This window comes from Schistocerca nitens, chromosome 5, assembly GCF_023898315.1.
Source record: "Schistocerca nitens isolate TAMUIC-IGC-003100 chromosome 5, iqSchNite1.1, whole genome shotgun sequence".
NCBI lineage: Eukaryota > Metazoa > Arthropoda > Insecta > Orthoptera > Acrididae > Schistocerca > Schistocerca nitens.
The window spans coordinates 584734039-584750809 of record NC_064618.1 but is presented as its reverse complement, the minus strand read 5'-3'; the positions used below and the strand labels follow the sequence as shown (position 1 = coordinate 584750809).

Genomic DNA, 16771 nt, shown 5'->3' with positions numbered 1-16771 from the left:
CGGGCAGGTAGGTTAGAAAATTTAAAAAGGTAAATGGATAGGTTAAAGTTAGATATAGTGGGAATTAGTGACGTTCGGTGGCAGGAGGAAAAAGACTTTTGGTCAGCTGATTACAGGGTTATAAATACAAAATCAAATAGAGGTAATGCAGGAGTAGGTTTAATAATGAATAAAAAATAGGAGTGCGGGTTAGCTACTACAAACAGCATAGTGAACGCATTATTGTGGCCAAGATAGACATAAAGCCCATGCCTACTACAGTAGTACAAGTTTATATGCCAACTAGCTCTGCAGATGATGAAGAAATTGATGAAATGTATGATGAGATAAAAGAAATTATTCAGATAGTGAAGGGAGACGAAAATTTAATAGTCATGGGTGACTGGAATTCGTCAGTAGGAAAAGGGAGAGAAGGAAACATAGTAGGTGAATATGGATTGGGGGGAAGAAATGAGAGGAAGCCGCCTTGTAGAATTTTGCACAGAGCATAACTTAATCATAGCTAACACTTGGTTCAAGAATCATAAAAGAAGGTTGTATACCTAGAAGAATCCTGGAGATACTAAAAGGTATCAGATAGATTATATAATGGTAAGACAGAGATTTAGGAACCAGGTTTTAAATTGTAAGACATTTCCAAGGGCAGATATGGATTCTGACCACAATCTCTTGGTTATGAATTGCAGATTGAAACTGAAGAAACTGCAAAAAGGTGGGAATTTAAGGAGATAGGACCTGGATAAACTGAAAGAACGAGAGGTTGTAGAGAGTTTCAGGGAGAGCATAAGGGAACAATTGACAGGAATGGGGGAAAGAAATACAGTAGAAGAAGAATGGGTAGCTCTGAGGGATGAAGTAGTGAAAGCAGCAGACGATCAAGTAGGTAAAAAGACGAGGGCTAATAGAAATCCTTGGGTAACAGAAGAAATTTTGAATTTAATTGATGAAAGGAGAAAATATAAAAATGCAGTAAATGAAGCAGGCAAAAAGGAATACAAACGTCTCAAAAATGAGATCGACAGGAAGTGCAAAATGGCTAAGCAGGGATGGCTAGAGGACAAATGTAATGATGTAGAGGCTTGTCTCACTAGGGGTAAGATAGATACTGCCTACAGGAAAATTAAAGAGACCTTTGGAGAGAAGAGAACCACTTGTATGAATATTAAGAGCTCAGATGGCAACCCAGTTCTAAGCAAAGAAAGGAAGGTAGAAAGGTGGAAGGAGTATATAGAGGGTTTATACAAGGGCGATGTACTTGAGGACAATATGGAAGAGGATGTAAATCAAGATGAAATGGAGATACGATACTGCGTGAAGAGTTTGACAGAGCACTGAAAGACCTGAGTCGAAACAAGGCCCCGGGAGTAGACAACATTCCATTAGAACTACTGACGGCCTTGGGAGATCCAGTCCTGACAAAACTCTACCATCTGGTGAGCAAGATGTATGAGACAGGTGAAATACCCTCAGACTTCAAGAAGAATATAATAATTCCAATCCCAAAGATAGCAGGTGTTGACAGATGTGAAAATTACCGAACTATCAGTTTAATAACTCACAGCTGCAAAATACTAACGCGAATTCTTTACAGACGAATGGAAAAACTGGTAGAAGCGGACCTCGGGGAAGATCAGTTTGGATTCCGTAGAAATGTTGGAACACGTGAGGCAATACCAACCTTACGACTTATCTTAGAAGAAAGATTAAGAAAAGGCAAACCTACGTTTCTAGCATTTGTAGACTTAGAGAAAGCTTTTGACAATGTTGACTGGAATACTCTCTTTCAAATTCTAAAGGTGGCAGGGGTAAAATACACGAAGCGAAAGGCTATTTACAATTTGTACAGAAACCAGATGGCAGTTATAAGAGTCGAGGGGCATGAAAGGGAAGCAGTGGTTCGGAAGGGAGTGAGACAGGGTTGTAGTCTCTCCCCGATGTTATTCAATCTGTATACTGAGCAAGCAGTAAAGGAAACAAAAGACAAATTTTGAGTAGGTGTTTAAATCCAGGGAGAAGAAATAAATATTTGAGGTTCGCCGATGACATTGTAATTCTGTCAGAGACAGCAAAGACTTGGAAGAGCAGTTGAACGGAATGGACAGTGTCTTGAAAGGAGGATATAACATGAACATCAACAAAGGCAAAACAAGGATAATGGAATGAAGTCAAATTAAATCGGGTGATGCTGAGGGAATTAGATTAGGAAATGAGACACTTAAAGTAGTAAAGGAGTTTTGCTATTTAGGGAGTAAAATAACTGATGATGATCGAAGTAGAGAGGATATAAAATGTACGCTGACAATGGCAAGGAAAGCGTTTCTGAAGAAGAGAAATTTGTTAACATCGAGTATAGATTTAAGTGTCAGGAAGTCGTTTCTGAAAGTATTTGTATGGAGTGTAGCCATGTATGGAAGTGAAACATGGACGATAACTAGTATGGACAAGAAGAGAATAGAAGCTTTCGAAATGTGGTGCTACAGAAGAATGCTGAAGATAAGGTGGGTAGATCACATAACTAATGAGGAGGTACTGAATAGGATTGGGGAGAAGAGAAGTTTGTGGCACAACTTGACTAGAAGAAGGGATCGGTTGGTAGGACATGTTTTGAGGCATCAAGGGATCACAAATTTAGCATTGGAGGGCAGCGTGGAGGGTAAAAATCGTAGAGGGAGACCAAGAGATGAATACACTAGGCAGATTCAGAAGGATGTAGGTTGCAGTAGGTACTGGGAGATGAAGAAGCTTGCACAGGATAGAGTAGCATGGAGAGCTGCATCAAACCAGTCTCAGGACTGAAGACCACAGCAGCAGCAGCATCGGATCTGGTAACATCACGAACGAGGCACTAACTTGATGCAGGCTGTTCGCAACTCTACCAATCTTTTTCGATACCCCGAAATTACTGTCCTTTGCGACGCTTAAGTTTGAAATTTGGCTCAAAGACGTGAACTACCTTCCTCTGCAACAGAGCAAAAGCGGGGCGCTCTGTGACGTCGCCCTCGGGACCGACGAAACTTCAGACAGCAAGGTGTCGACAAGCCGGGAAAAAAAGGCCACAGAAGCTCATGTGAGCTATAAGGAGCGTTCATGTGTCACACTGGCACCAAAATTCACAATTCCTCCTAGTGACACTGAGGACCTGTCAAGCGAGGGGAACGTCGTCACTTCCCCTCTTTCATTTCACCGCTTCTTTTGATGCCTCGGTGATAGAGGTGAAATCCACGACACCCAGCTTTGAAATCACGCCGTTTTCTTATGAGTGGTTTGGGGGAACAATTCAGGCACATCGCCGCTCAGAATGAGCACTAAAATGCCTCAAGAGGTTGTATAAAGGACCTCAATGAAACTACCACTTTCATGGGACCTTGATTCCCACACATTTCGCGATCGAAAACGACAGTTCGCAGTAAACGAGAGCAAAAATTGCGGTCGCACTACGCTCCAGGCGGGTGCGATCACGGTCAATGGGGACGCGGCTGACATCTCATGAAGGGGGGGTTTAATGACCGAGGATGACAGCAGTGTCAAAAGTTGTGAGGAACGCCTTCCTGTTTCTTGTCGCACTGCGAACTGTCACTTTCGACTGCTTAATGTGTGGGAATCGACGCACCAGGGAATGGGTTCTTTCATTGATGCTTTTTATGCCACCGTCAGCGGCCTTCTCGGGCCAGTTCTGAGTGGCGGTGTATCCGGAATGTTTTGCTCAGCTACCCATTATAAAACAGTGTGGTTTCAACGCTTGGTATTGCGGTTCTGATTTCCATGGCAGAGGCGTCAAAGGAAGGGGTTAAATGTGGATAAGGGTCTGTGACGACCTTCCGATCGTATGTCACGTCCACGGTAGCATTGGGTCAAATTGTGGTGAATTTTGGTACCAATGTGACATCATTAATCCACCTTACTGCTCACATGAACTTTTGAGTTCTGGGGGCCTCGCTTTGGCGCCATTATAGAGGAAGGTCGTTCGCACCTTTGAGCCAAATTTCAAACCTAAGTGTAGCAATGGTTGGGAATTACTGGGTATCGAAAAACAGATCCTTTAAATCTTTGTGTAGTGCATAATCATATACAGAAGTACCAATGGTGTGTACGTGTAGGAAGTTACGTTGCCATTTTACGCTGTCTTCAGAATACTCCACAATCTTTTGTCGGGCAGTGTATTTCATGTGCAGATGTGATGGTGCTACAGGAGTTGATTATTGTTATTGTGAAATTTTCACATTATCATTAACACCTAAATAAATCTTCACTTGATACTAGAGCTAAATTACGACTCCTGGATGCGAGTACATGCAAATCTTCCGCACTTCAGAGTGCGCAGATTTGCTCTATTCTGACTGGCTGGAATATAGTTCAGCAAGTCAGCTTGATAGGTTTCCTCGGACAGCACATTAGTTCTCGTCTTTTACCATTTCCAAACCCCTATTTATCTTAGTCTTTTCCCAGAAATTGCAATTTCCGAAAAGTAAATAAACTGAAATTAGTCTCCTCTTGAACAGTTTTAACAATGGAAGTAAATATTTTACTTCTAGACCAATTAAACTCGCTACTTAACTTAAAGAATATTAGGCCATATGATTCACATGCCCATTCATAATTAATTGTTAACAAATATCAAGATTCATACGTCACATGCTGCATTTACCTCCTGATTCACTCTGAAAGTATAACAAATGAGAATGATAACGTCAAACAACTCAAAAAACGTAACTGCTCTTTTCAAACTGAGAACAATACTAATATATACACTTATTCACAATATGTTGTTCAGTCAAAAATAGAGATACAAAGTGCTTATTTTAAGTTATCCACAGTTATATTTACAGAAACGTATTTATGAACACTGGTGTTTCTTACAATAAATTATGAAATTAAGGTTTAAGGTCTTTTGAATATCTCCAAAAATTATGCAGGTAAAGGAGTAAAATCCATACAGCAGTTAACTATTATTATTCTGAATGGCTGTAAAAATTTCTTCTCGATTGTGTATGGTAAATAACTTTATTGATCAGGAGGGAGATGGCCGACCGCTGTGGCCGAGCGTTTTCTAGACGCTTCAGTCCGGAACCGCGTGACTGCTACGGTCGCAGGTTCGAATCTTGCCTCGGGCGTGTGTGTGATGTCCTTAGGTTAGTTAGGTTTAAGTAGTTCTAAGTCTAGGAGACTGATGACCTCAGATGTTAAGTCCCATAATGCTTAGAGCCGTTTCATCTGAAGAGGTAGATATGTGATTGAACGGGTCTACAAAGCGTTTTTATTTATTTATCCGAGTCAGAAAGGTACGCAGTACATTGTTGAACACATGAAAATACATGGAAGAAAAGAATAATCAATTTACACGACTATTGATCAGAATCTTGTAACTTGATTTACACTCGGAGTTGGAAGCAGATCTTCTTCTGTGCAAGGTGCAGGACACAGTTAACAATCCAGTAGATGCTCCATGGTCTGTGGTTCCCTCAGTCGCAGTTGGTGGTATGCACAGAAAAGTGCCACTTCTGGAGGTTACTCCTGAATCTTCCTACATGAGAACGAAGACGGTGTGTAATATCAGCACGATCGGGTTCTGCTTATACCTAGATAGGAATGCACAACAACCGAGATGAAGTAAAATCTTTTACTATTAGGCCAAGTCATTATGAAACTCTGAAAACAATGTTTTCTACGTTTTTTAGCGATTCTCGTCAGGGCGACTAACTGTTGGATTCTGAGAACGTTTTCCCCTCTGCATACTGTCTTACTTCGGTTGTCAGATAGCTACCGACATCATATTCTGTGATGCCATTCGTCAACTGACATTGCTATGAGACGCTGTTACTAGTGCTACTGTAGTAGATCACCGGCATGCAATTTCTAATCGGCGGAGTTAATGTTTTACTGCGGCGATGCGCAGCTGCATTTTTCTAGTGGCTGCTTATTTACAGGAGTAAACTTGTAGCTGCCGGCTGACGAATACACGCGGCCATCTGAACTGGAATCACTGGAAGGCAGACCTTCGATAAATTGTAGCCACCCTCCCTGTTCATGCTGTTAGTGAGCTAGTTACCACTGTCCAGCCACATTAATGTGACCATCTGTCAAAAGCCTGGATAAACAAATTCCGCAGCGCGGACCGCTGTTGACACGTGCAGGAAGAGAGTCAGTGAGGTTCCAGATGATACCGACATGGATTTGGAGCCAAGCCGACTCCAGTGCCGTGGTCAGCAGCGCTAGGTTTCACTGTCGATGCCTCGCGGGGTAGCCTCGCGGTCTTGGGCGTCTTGTCACGGTCCGCGCGGCTTCCCCCGTCTCGGGCATGGGTGTGTGTGTCGTGCTTAGCATAAGTTAGTTTAAGTTAGATTACGTATTGTGTAAGCTTAGGGACCGATGACCTAACAACAAATTTCCAAAACTTCACGGTTGATGATCCATGGCGTGAACAGCCCGATGCAGTCGATCCCACAGATTCTCCATTGGATTGAAAACCGAGGAGCTTGGTGGTCAGGGGAATATGGTAAAACTCATCTTGGTTCTCTTCGAACCACGCGCGAACACTGCGAGCTGTGTGGAAAAATGGCTCTGAGCACTATGGGACTTAACATCTATGGTCATCAGTCCCCTAGAACTTAGAACTACTTAAACCTAACCTAAGGACAGCACACAACACCCAGCCATCACGAGGCAGAGAAAATCCCTGACCCCGCCGGGAATCGAACCCGGGAACCCGGGCGTGGGAAGCGAGAACGCTACCGCACGACCACGAGATGCGGGCGCGAGCTGTGTGACACTTTGCATTTTCCTCCTTATAGAAATCATTACGCCAAGGAAAGATAGTTTGCATGTAGAGACGGACATGGTCCCCAAGGAGAGATGCATACTTGTGCTGATTCACTGTGCGTCGTTATGGAGTGTTACAGGTGATTAGCTTTGCAGTGGAGGCAAGTAGATGGATTTTTACAATGAGACGTTAAATGACCATTGTAGCTGAGGCATTGGGGCAATAGTAGGCATGGGCTTCCTGTCAGGAAGGCTCTTTGTGGTGATAGATGAAGGTTCCATTTTGAAGGAGATGATGTATGTGATGTATGGTTGAGGGATCTCCGGAAAAAACGTGAGTAAAGAATGTAGAACCAGAATAGTGATGAATTCCAAGGGCTTTTCGGATTTAGGAGTCAGGATTGTAATTTTTCTCCCATTCAACTTTCTCAGTGTCCACCCCTTGATCACAGCAGTAAGAGTTCGTGGGAAACGGAGGGATTGGGTCGTGGTGGGCTGAGTTGGAGCAGTGAGGTATGTGGACCAAAAATTATGAAAGGTACTCACTGCAGTAAATGTGTTTGAAAATCAGGATCCGACGATTTTATGATGGAGTCTTTGTGGGGTATGAGTAGTGATACATTGAGGTTTTGAAGGTTCTTTCTTATTTGGAAGGAAAGTGTTTTACGACTGAAGAATCTGTCAGCCGAATATGGTAGGACGAAAGCATATATTTGAGGAGATCTGTGGGGTGAGATGGACTCCTTAGGTTCTGGTGTTTGGGGCTGGTGGGGAAAACAGTTGGATATCAAAGATAGGTTTAAAATTTGTACTAGGTGGATTGCAGGGATCATTTGAGGATCAGATATTGGAGGATAACAAATTTGGAGTGGGACAGGATTTTATGCGACTTTTCTTAGTCTTTATACCAGGAGTTGACGGGGCTGAAGCAGATGCAGATGTGGGTGATGTGGCCATAGCTGCAGCACATGTCGTTGTGCTGGTCTGGCTGTTATTTGAGAAGTTGTGACTGGTTCTGCCTCTGGATCTACGTTTAATGATGAGAGAGATTGCAATGGAGCAGCAGAAGGAACTGAGAACGCTGCTGGCTGGTGCAGTTCTAACATTGGCGACATGGGTGGCAATGGTGGCGCTAGCAGCAGTACCAATGGAGCTGTAGTAGATGCTGGAGTAATGACACCTGCGAACGTGGAGGTAATTAAGTCTGAGAGTGCAATGTGTGAGAGTGAGAAGGCAGATCATGTCATCTGAATAGTGGGGAAGAAGGAAGGAAGGAATATTGGGTTTAACGTACCATCGACACCGAGGTCATTAGATATGGAGCACAGGCTCGGATTGTGTTATGGATTGGAAAGGAAATCTGCCATGGCTTTTCATAGGAAACATCCTGGCTTTTGCCTGTAGCAATTAAGGGAAATCCCAGAAAACCTGAATCTGATTGGCTGGACATGGATTTGAATCGTCATCCTCTCTAATGGATGGGAGACCAGGAGAGGGCACTGAGGAGGAAGTAAGAGAGTTGGGGAGGTTGAAGTGGAGTACAGGAAGGAGTAGATAATAGTGGATGTCGTAGTTTGATACATCATTGAGGGAGAGTAGTGTCGGTGCTGAGTAGCTGACGCAGGTGAAGCCTGGCAGCAAAGATGTTGAGCTGGGGGTAACTGCGATGTTGAGTCGCGAGGGCGAGGACTGGTGGCAGCAATGGCGATGATGGGCAGTGATGGCAGGAGCGGTGACAATATGGGAGTGGAGGCGATGATAATGATGGGCAGCAAGACCTGCTGGCGTCATCCAAGTATGACGCTATTGCACCAGCATAAACTGATACGAACCTTTTGGTATGTTATCTGGACTGGAAGCGAGCAGTGTCAAAGTATCGACTTTGCTAGATCAGGGTGGAGCCATAGTTTTTCAGCTGTTTTTCAGAGTAACAAGTTAAGCAGCTGGTCTATATAATCGATATCTGGTCGTTGTAGAGAGGGAGCAGAGGGAGCCGAGTTCGAAAGCTGAGCTGAGGACAAAGCGGCGAACACGAGTATGGCGTGGTAGACTGCAAGTAACTTTGGTCACCAAGAAGGAGCAGTACGGTGTGCAGGGCACTGACACACGCAGCAAAGAGAGCGGAAGACTCAGCACCTGTTGGCGAGTCTGACCACTAATCCTTGTTTTACATTTAATTGACGCCCACTACACCTAATTGAACCTTAGCATTTACCTTTTCAGTTTTTCTAGCTTCCGTATAACGTTCAAACTTCTGATATTCCACGTCCCAATTCATAGAATATTATCCTTTCGTTTGTTGTTCAGTCTTTTTGTCGTGGTTGCCTCCCCTCCCGGAGAATCTAATGGGGGCTAATCCGGAATCTTTTGCCAATGGAGAGCTTATCATGACACTATTTCAGCTACAGGCCACATGTCTTTTGGATACACATTATGTCTTTAATACATTGCTTTCTATTGACTTTTGCATTCGTTGATTATTGCTGATTCTTCCGTCTTTTAAGGGCAGTTTTCCATCCCAAGAGAATGTCCTGAACCTCTGTCATCTGGTATCTTTCACAAGGCTATTGGCAAAACGAGGGTGACTTTTTATGCTGGAAGTTTTCCGTCGCCATTGCTGAAGGGTCGTAATCAAAATTTAAGCAGTGGTGAGGTTCGAACGTGGGTACCAGGAAGTTTTTACTACTGGTCATCAAAGACTTTACCACTATTTTCCTTTTTTTTCGATTTTGCGTGTCATACTCTCCTAGGGGTCATACTAACCCTCTCTGTATGGTTCCGACTTAGGTACACGTGCCACCGAAGTGAGTACACTCCTAGACCTCAAGTGCAATATAATATAGAATAGACCTCTGGCCTTGGCCAACGAAAAGCCTTGCACGTAGGCACGCACATGGAGCCGTGGCTTCTGTCAGCTGATCATATAACCACGATTTAAACGAACATTCCTCCGTGGAACGGCAGAATTTAATGGCTATCTCCACGGTCTGAAGCTCTGTTTCCACCTGGCTTTCAGATCTTATACAGCCAAAAACGATTTGTTTTAGCATTTTACATAATGCCGTTTTTACGGAACGCAGTCCACCCTCCCCTAAGCACCTGTTATACCATTTCCCTGTTCTATACCTGCCCAGAGACAGCTTTCAGAACTAAATATGTTTACGGCACAATTGTCCTCTAAGTTAACTTCCTTGTCGCAAGACAGCTAAAGAAAGCCCCCAAGGCTGGATGAATAACAGATATCCCTCACTATATTAAAAGGAAAGGAGAAGAAGAAATAATCAGCAGTGCAATCTTCGGCAGCAGTGAATATTGTGTGCAGTTTTCATGCAACCTTAAATAATTAACTATTCTGACTGCATATTGCGTTATAAAAACAAGTTACAAGACTGTTTTATCATAAACTGCTACGTAACAATATGCTACGCAGTACTAACTTTTATGTGCATTTCTACCGACCAAATACCACTAACATCTTGCAACTGATATTGACTGTACCATTGTTCTTTTCTAACACTTTTAACTTCGCCATACTTTGTTACTAGTTATTTCAGATGGCTAATTTGTGTTTCCGTTATGAGGTTCAAGACATGGAGAGAAAGAGTACTTCCAGTTACGTCGCGATGATGAAATTCAACTACAACTCCACACTTCATCAGTAATCGATCGAATAAAACAGGATTCAGTAGTTTTATGAAAAAGCTATATTGTATTTGTACAAGGACATAACAAGCCGCGTGAACTTCGTCAATTGTGATTCCTACATGTCCACTACGCAATAGTGTATTCTCAGTGAATTTCGTTACGCGTCAAATGCAGACTTTTCGAATTCTAATTGCAGGATATCTTTCTTTGAAAACATGACAGGCATTTTACTAAGCAATCCAGTGAGTTAGTAGCTAACGAACACTCAAAAACACAACAGGAATGCAGATGTAGATGACATGGAACTCTTCAGCAATTCTAGATACTGGAGAACACAGCACGTCCTAAATCTTCCAAGTTTCAAGTGGAGCTAGCCGTAGAGCAGAGTTTCACAAACTATGCTCTATGGAATACTTGGTTCAAATGGCTCTGAGCACTATGGGACTTAACATCTTAGGTCATCAGTGCCCTAGAACTTAGAACTACTTAAACCTAACTAACCTAAGGACATCACACACATCCATGACCGAGGCAGGATTCGAACCTGCGACCGTACCAGCCCCGCGGTTCCGAACTGCAGCGCTAGAACCGCACGGCCACCACGGCCGGCTATGAAATACTCATGTTCCACGGGGAATGAAGAAGTGCTCCGTGAAAAACTAATTGTGACTTTTTCGAGATGATAATTACAACTATATAACTATCCCTCGGATTCTAATTGTAGGAGAAAATATAGACAACCTAAAGGAATCGCGAGGTCTTGAAGAAAGAAATGTGATTATTGTAATATCTCTTTAAAAAAAATAAACAGTACTCATTAGAGTGAGACAGTAAAGTAAAATAGGGTACAGCGACTTCCCGAAGACAATGACAGGCAGACGGAGGTAAGAAATTTGCTCCGGCGCCAGCGGAGAAAGTAATAAGCGTCGCCAGTCATTAGGAGCATTCCCTTGAAGAGTTGGTGGAAAGGTGGGGGGGGGGGGGGGGGCGACGAGGTGAAGCTGAGTGAGGCAGACGCGAGAGGCGACCGCTGTGGCGTTGTCAGCGTGACGGCAGCTGTGGAAAATGATGCCTCTTGCGACGCCCAGTACATTTGCGAGCGTTTTCACAGTATTGTGTGGGGCTATGAAAGGCAAAAGACTCAACGCTTACAATAGTTCCATTGTCTTCGCCGTTAGGTCATTCGGTTGCCATTGACCAATTCTCAAAGGAACGGCCACAACTCACCGAAAGAGTTGCAGTGAATAACTTGAAATATAGGTACAAAATAAGCTGATTTCTCAAGTGGACTATGTGAACTGCTACAACAAAAGAGAGGCAGAATCATAATATTCCACTTTGTGTTAGAAAAGAGGGGAATAAGTAATGTTCTCTTTATCTCCGATGAGAAGGATGGGTTTTGGGAAAAATTTTCGCGTTCGGTGCGTACGAAGTGACAGAAGGAAAAAATGTAAATATCACTTTGAACCCAATTGGTAACTGGGATAACAGAAGACAGAACAAGACTAATCGCACGCAGATGAAACACAAACGTAGATGACACGAGACTTGTCAACAAACTAGAAGCTGGAGCACACAGCAAGTTCTCACAGTTGTGCGTCTCAGTTGAAGCTAACCATACACCAAGGCACACCTTGTATCATATAAAATTAGAGTTCTTAACAACTGCTTTCGCATATGGAGCACGGAGGGAATGAATGCTTACATGTCTTTCTACGTACAACAATCTAATATTGTCTTCGGGTTTTCAGTAGGTGTGATACATAGAATAAGCGGCAGGAAAACAAACAGCAAACAACTGAAAAACAGGATAAGTGTGTTCGTTTACTTATTGCTTTGACTACCTTAAACTCACTGTAAGAGGAGTAGTACTTTGGTAGTACAAAACGCGACATCCGTTTCAGTGGCAGCTGAAGAGTTTTACCGGTTAGTCTTGCAGCTTTTCACTGGATCAGAGCAGTGCTAATTTACATGCGGCGCTCGCCCTGTCTTATAGTTTTGTTTCGTCTCTGGCTTGTCTGGTATCAAGCTACATAAATTTATCAATCACGTTGATGTCGGTGAGTCCTAACGTTCCATTTCTGAATTACGTTACGACGACTCGGAGTGATTATCTAATTTATTATTTTAGGCTTTAGTATGAACTCTGGTGTGACGCAGCTCTCCTCGGGAGGTATAAGTAGGGGGAAGCAATATATTCGATACCTCATCCAGAAACGGGCCCTCTCGAAACCTGGACAGCAAGCTACACCGCGATGAAGAGAGCCTTTCTTGCAGAGTCTGCCACTCGAGTTTGCTAAACATCTCCGTAACGCTATCACGGTTACCAGATAATCCTGTGACGAAACGCGCCGCTCTTCTTTGGATCTTCTCTGTCAACCCTACCTGGTACGGATCCCACACTGATGAGCACTACTAAAGTATAGGTCGAACGAGTGTTTTGTAAGCAACCTTCTTTGTTGATGGACTACATTTTCTAAGGACTCTCCCAATGAATTTCAACCTGGCACCCGCCCTAACAACAATTAATTTTATATGATCATTCCACTTCAAATCGTTCCGTACGCATACTCCCAGATATTTTACAGAAGTAACTGCTACCAGTGTTTGTTCCGCTACCATATAATAATACAATAAAGGATCCTTCTTTCTATGTATTCGCAGTACATTACATTTGTCTATGTTAATGGTCAGTTGCCACTCCCTCCACCAAGTGCCTATCCGCTACAGATCTTCCTGCATTTCGCTGCAATTTTCTAATGCTGCAACTTCTCTGTATACTACAGCATCATCCGCGAAAACCCGCATGGAACTTCCGACACTATCTACTAGGTAATTTATGTATATTGTGAAAAGCAATGGTCCCATAACACTCCCCTGTGGCACGCCAAGCGGTAACTTTGTCTGTAGACGTCTCTCCATTGAGAACAACATGCTGTGTTCTGTTTGCTAAAAACTCTTCAATCCAGCCACACAGCTGGTCTGATATTCCGTAGGCTCTTACTTTGTTTATCAGACGACAGTGCGGAACTGTATCGAACGCCTTCCGGAAGTCAAGGAAAATGGCATCTACCTGGGAACCTGTATCTAATGTTTTCTGGGTCTTATGAACAATTAGAGCGAGTTGGGTCTCACACGATCACTGATTCCGGAATCCATGTCGATTCCTACAGGGTAGATTCTGGGTTTCCAGAAATAACATGATACGCGTGCAAAAACATGTTCTCCGAGTTAGTCTACTCTGTGCAAACCTCCTCATCTCCAAATAACTGCTGCAACCTACTGCTACGTCTGCTTGCTGTAGTTGAGCCTTGGTCTCGCTCTACAATTTTTAATTCCCCACGCCCCCCTCCAGTAGCAGACTAATGAGTCTGGATGCGTAATTTTAGACAAGTTGTGCCGCACATTTGTTTTCTCCCCAGTTCGATTCAGTGTCCCCTTATCATCCGTTCTATCCATCTAATTTTAAATAATATTCTGTAACACCACAATGGAAAAGCTTCTTTCCTGACACTTCAATCTATAATATTAGCTAACGAATTTCTCTTTCACACAAAAGTTTGGTATGACATACGGGTGTTTCGTATGCACTCTACTGCAACCATAGTCATTATTCTGCAGCCAAAATAGCAAATACTGGTACTTTCAGTGTCTAACGTGCTAATCTAAGTTTGTCAGCAACTTTTGGTTTAATTCAAACGTATTACTTAACTCCTATTTTGCTGAAGTTCCAGTCACTGTTCATTCCATTCAACGTTTCGAAGCTCTTTTCTGTTTACAGTGGAATTAAAATATCTTCATAATTCTTTACGGGTTTTATTTCTCCTCCTGAACTTTTAATTTCTCCTCCATTTTGCTTCTTGGTTATCTTTTCTACTTGCTCAGAGAGCAAACAGGGTTGCGTCTTTCCTTACTTTCCTTGCTTGGAAGGGGAATTTGATTAGAATTTCCACCTTATACAAAACACGGTTTGATTACTTTGTTTGATTCAGATATATTGCAGCACTTTCTATGCTTTAATCATTGGGTTCCATTTATTATTCTCTCTCATAAATCTATCAGTTATTTATATTGTTACTTTTATATCTACCATACATTCCACAGGTTGCCACGATTTATGGTCCTATCTTCTTCCTGACATTCGTTTAAATATGTTAAAACACTTGTTTCGCTATTGCCGGTTTTATCTAGTATACAAGAATTTCATACATTGTATCATAAAAACACAAAGTTTCTACTTGTATGTATATACTAATTCCACTTTTCAGTCTACGATTCTCCAGGAATAACTTATTTTCAATTACAACTACCAATGTTTCCTGACAGTTATCGAACCGTTACCATGCAAATTACTGGTAACATGATTAACAATGCGGCTGGATCATCAAAAACTAAGTCAGCTCTTAGAGGGAATTTCATAAATAACAAATAAGTATCCCGAAAAATATTGGTACGACTGTCTATGTCGAAGGATATTAAGAAAATATTAATCGTTAACTCCATAGACGTCATGATGTATTGCTTGTCAAAAATCCAATATGGCGCTACTAATAGAAGTGAAATAACTAACAATTCGATTTTCAAATAAATATAAGCAGAATTTATTTCCACAGAATATACACAAAGAAACTTATTAACTTCATTTGAGAAAGAACCCTTTTGTTACGTAAATCAGAGAAAAATTCTAATTTTTCTACAGCTGAGTTCATACAATTGATGACCGTGAGATTTTACGTGTTCTTTTCTCCAGTCAAGTGGAACATTTGAGTTTCGATGAAAAGTTGGACGTATAGAGGTCTGAAGAATTAAGGGAGGCGTATTAATGGACGAAATGCTCTCACTTTCCGTGCCGCTCTTATTAAGTCAGCGGCGAGGTGGATTAAAAGAGGTGGAAGTAAGTGCTCTTTCCGCAGATTAACGATTTCTTGCAGAAAACGGACAAGAAAAGACCAGCGACGTGAATACCTTGTGAAGTTCTCTTGAAACTTCTCACAGAACGTATTGCGGCAGGTAGTCCAGTACTTCAAAAACTTTGTAAACTCTAACGAAGAAGGGAACGAAAGAAGCTGAAGAATGGCGAATAAGTAAATTTCGTTCAGAGAACGACCTCTCGGAAGCATCGCCAACCGGATGACTGAAAACTGAATTGCCTTTTATACGCCTGGAACCAGAAACTTTCCTTACCAATTTGTTTGATTGATATTAACGTCTTACTACAGTATGAGGACTGAGTTGTCTGGGAGATGTTGACGGGATATTCAGCGGCCTAATCGGTAAGGTGTTCTCCTTCCTCCATGTAAATGACACCGTTCCACGCATTGTGTTAGGTATAGATGACTATAATTAGTATGTATATAATGTGGCGTGATGTCTTGTGTTGTACGAAAACGAAAGCAGGGAGAGAGTGAAACTCAGTCCCGGCACAAAGGCTACTCCTCTCTAATAGCACCAAGGGGATTGTCTGGCTTAAGGCCCCCCACCGACTGGTGACAGCCTCTCATACTAACTCCATAAGACACTGAGGAGACGTTTGGAATTCAGTCCAGGATATTGGCTTAAAATCTAACGATCAAGAAATTTACGCTATCACCAATCCTTTTTTTACCAACCAAACAATGGTGGTGAAAATTTCTTCCGGCACTGAGGTTGAAAACAGAGCGCCATCCCAAAAGCGCGCGTTAACGACCTCGGCTCTGGTGGCCGGTGCCTCAGTGCCGATATTAAAAAGTTGTTTGAAAACTTGGAGACGTGACTATGCAAATAGCTAATATTCTTTCCCATTTATGTGAATATATGTTGTGAGAAATTACACTGAACGTCTGGGAAACCAGATTACTAATTTGAAATACTGTAAAGTTTGTAATAAAAACATGGAAAAAATTAATGCCATTACCATGCAGGGTTGATTCAATTTACGGTCAGAAGGTCTGTTTCACAGATGGCGACATTTCAGAGAATGAAATATTTGTTGCCATATCTGTACGCAGGAAGAACCGTTACAAAATATGTGGATGATCTAATCCAGTGAAACACTATTTCGTACGAATATGAATGCCTTCTAAGTGTTCTTCTTGATCTAAGAGATGTCAATGTTTCGTCATTTATTCTGTTTCATTGTAATATAGGAAATATTAACGACAGCATGTTATGCAATTATTTTACCTTCACCAAGTGATATATGTCTTCTAAATACTAGATATTCAGTACATTGCCTACGTGAAGCATATTTCGTATTAAAATAGCAAATACTCAAACCTTTGTGTTCACAGAACAGCACTGCTGACTGTGGCCAAGATCAAGCGGCCGCAACAACACTTTGCAGCAGATTATGTAATCAAAAATTTCAAAGAGATCCTGAGACGACAGGGTA

At 42.2% G+C, this 16771-nt stretch overlaps 1 non-coding gene across 1 annotated transcript; it reads right to left on the bottom strand.

Annotated features, from left to right (window-relative positions):
* Window positions 1-9461: 9461 nt before the first annotated feature.
* LOC126261397 (U6 spliceosomal RNA) lies at window positions 9462-9568 on the bottom strand. Its single transcript, XR_007546701.1, has one exon. It is a non-coding gene; the product is annotated as a U6 spliceosomal RNA (small nuclear RNA).
* Between the last annotated feature and the right edge of the window lie 7203 nt (window positions 9569-16771).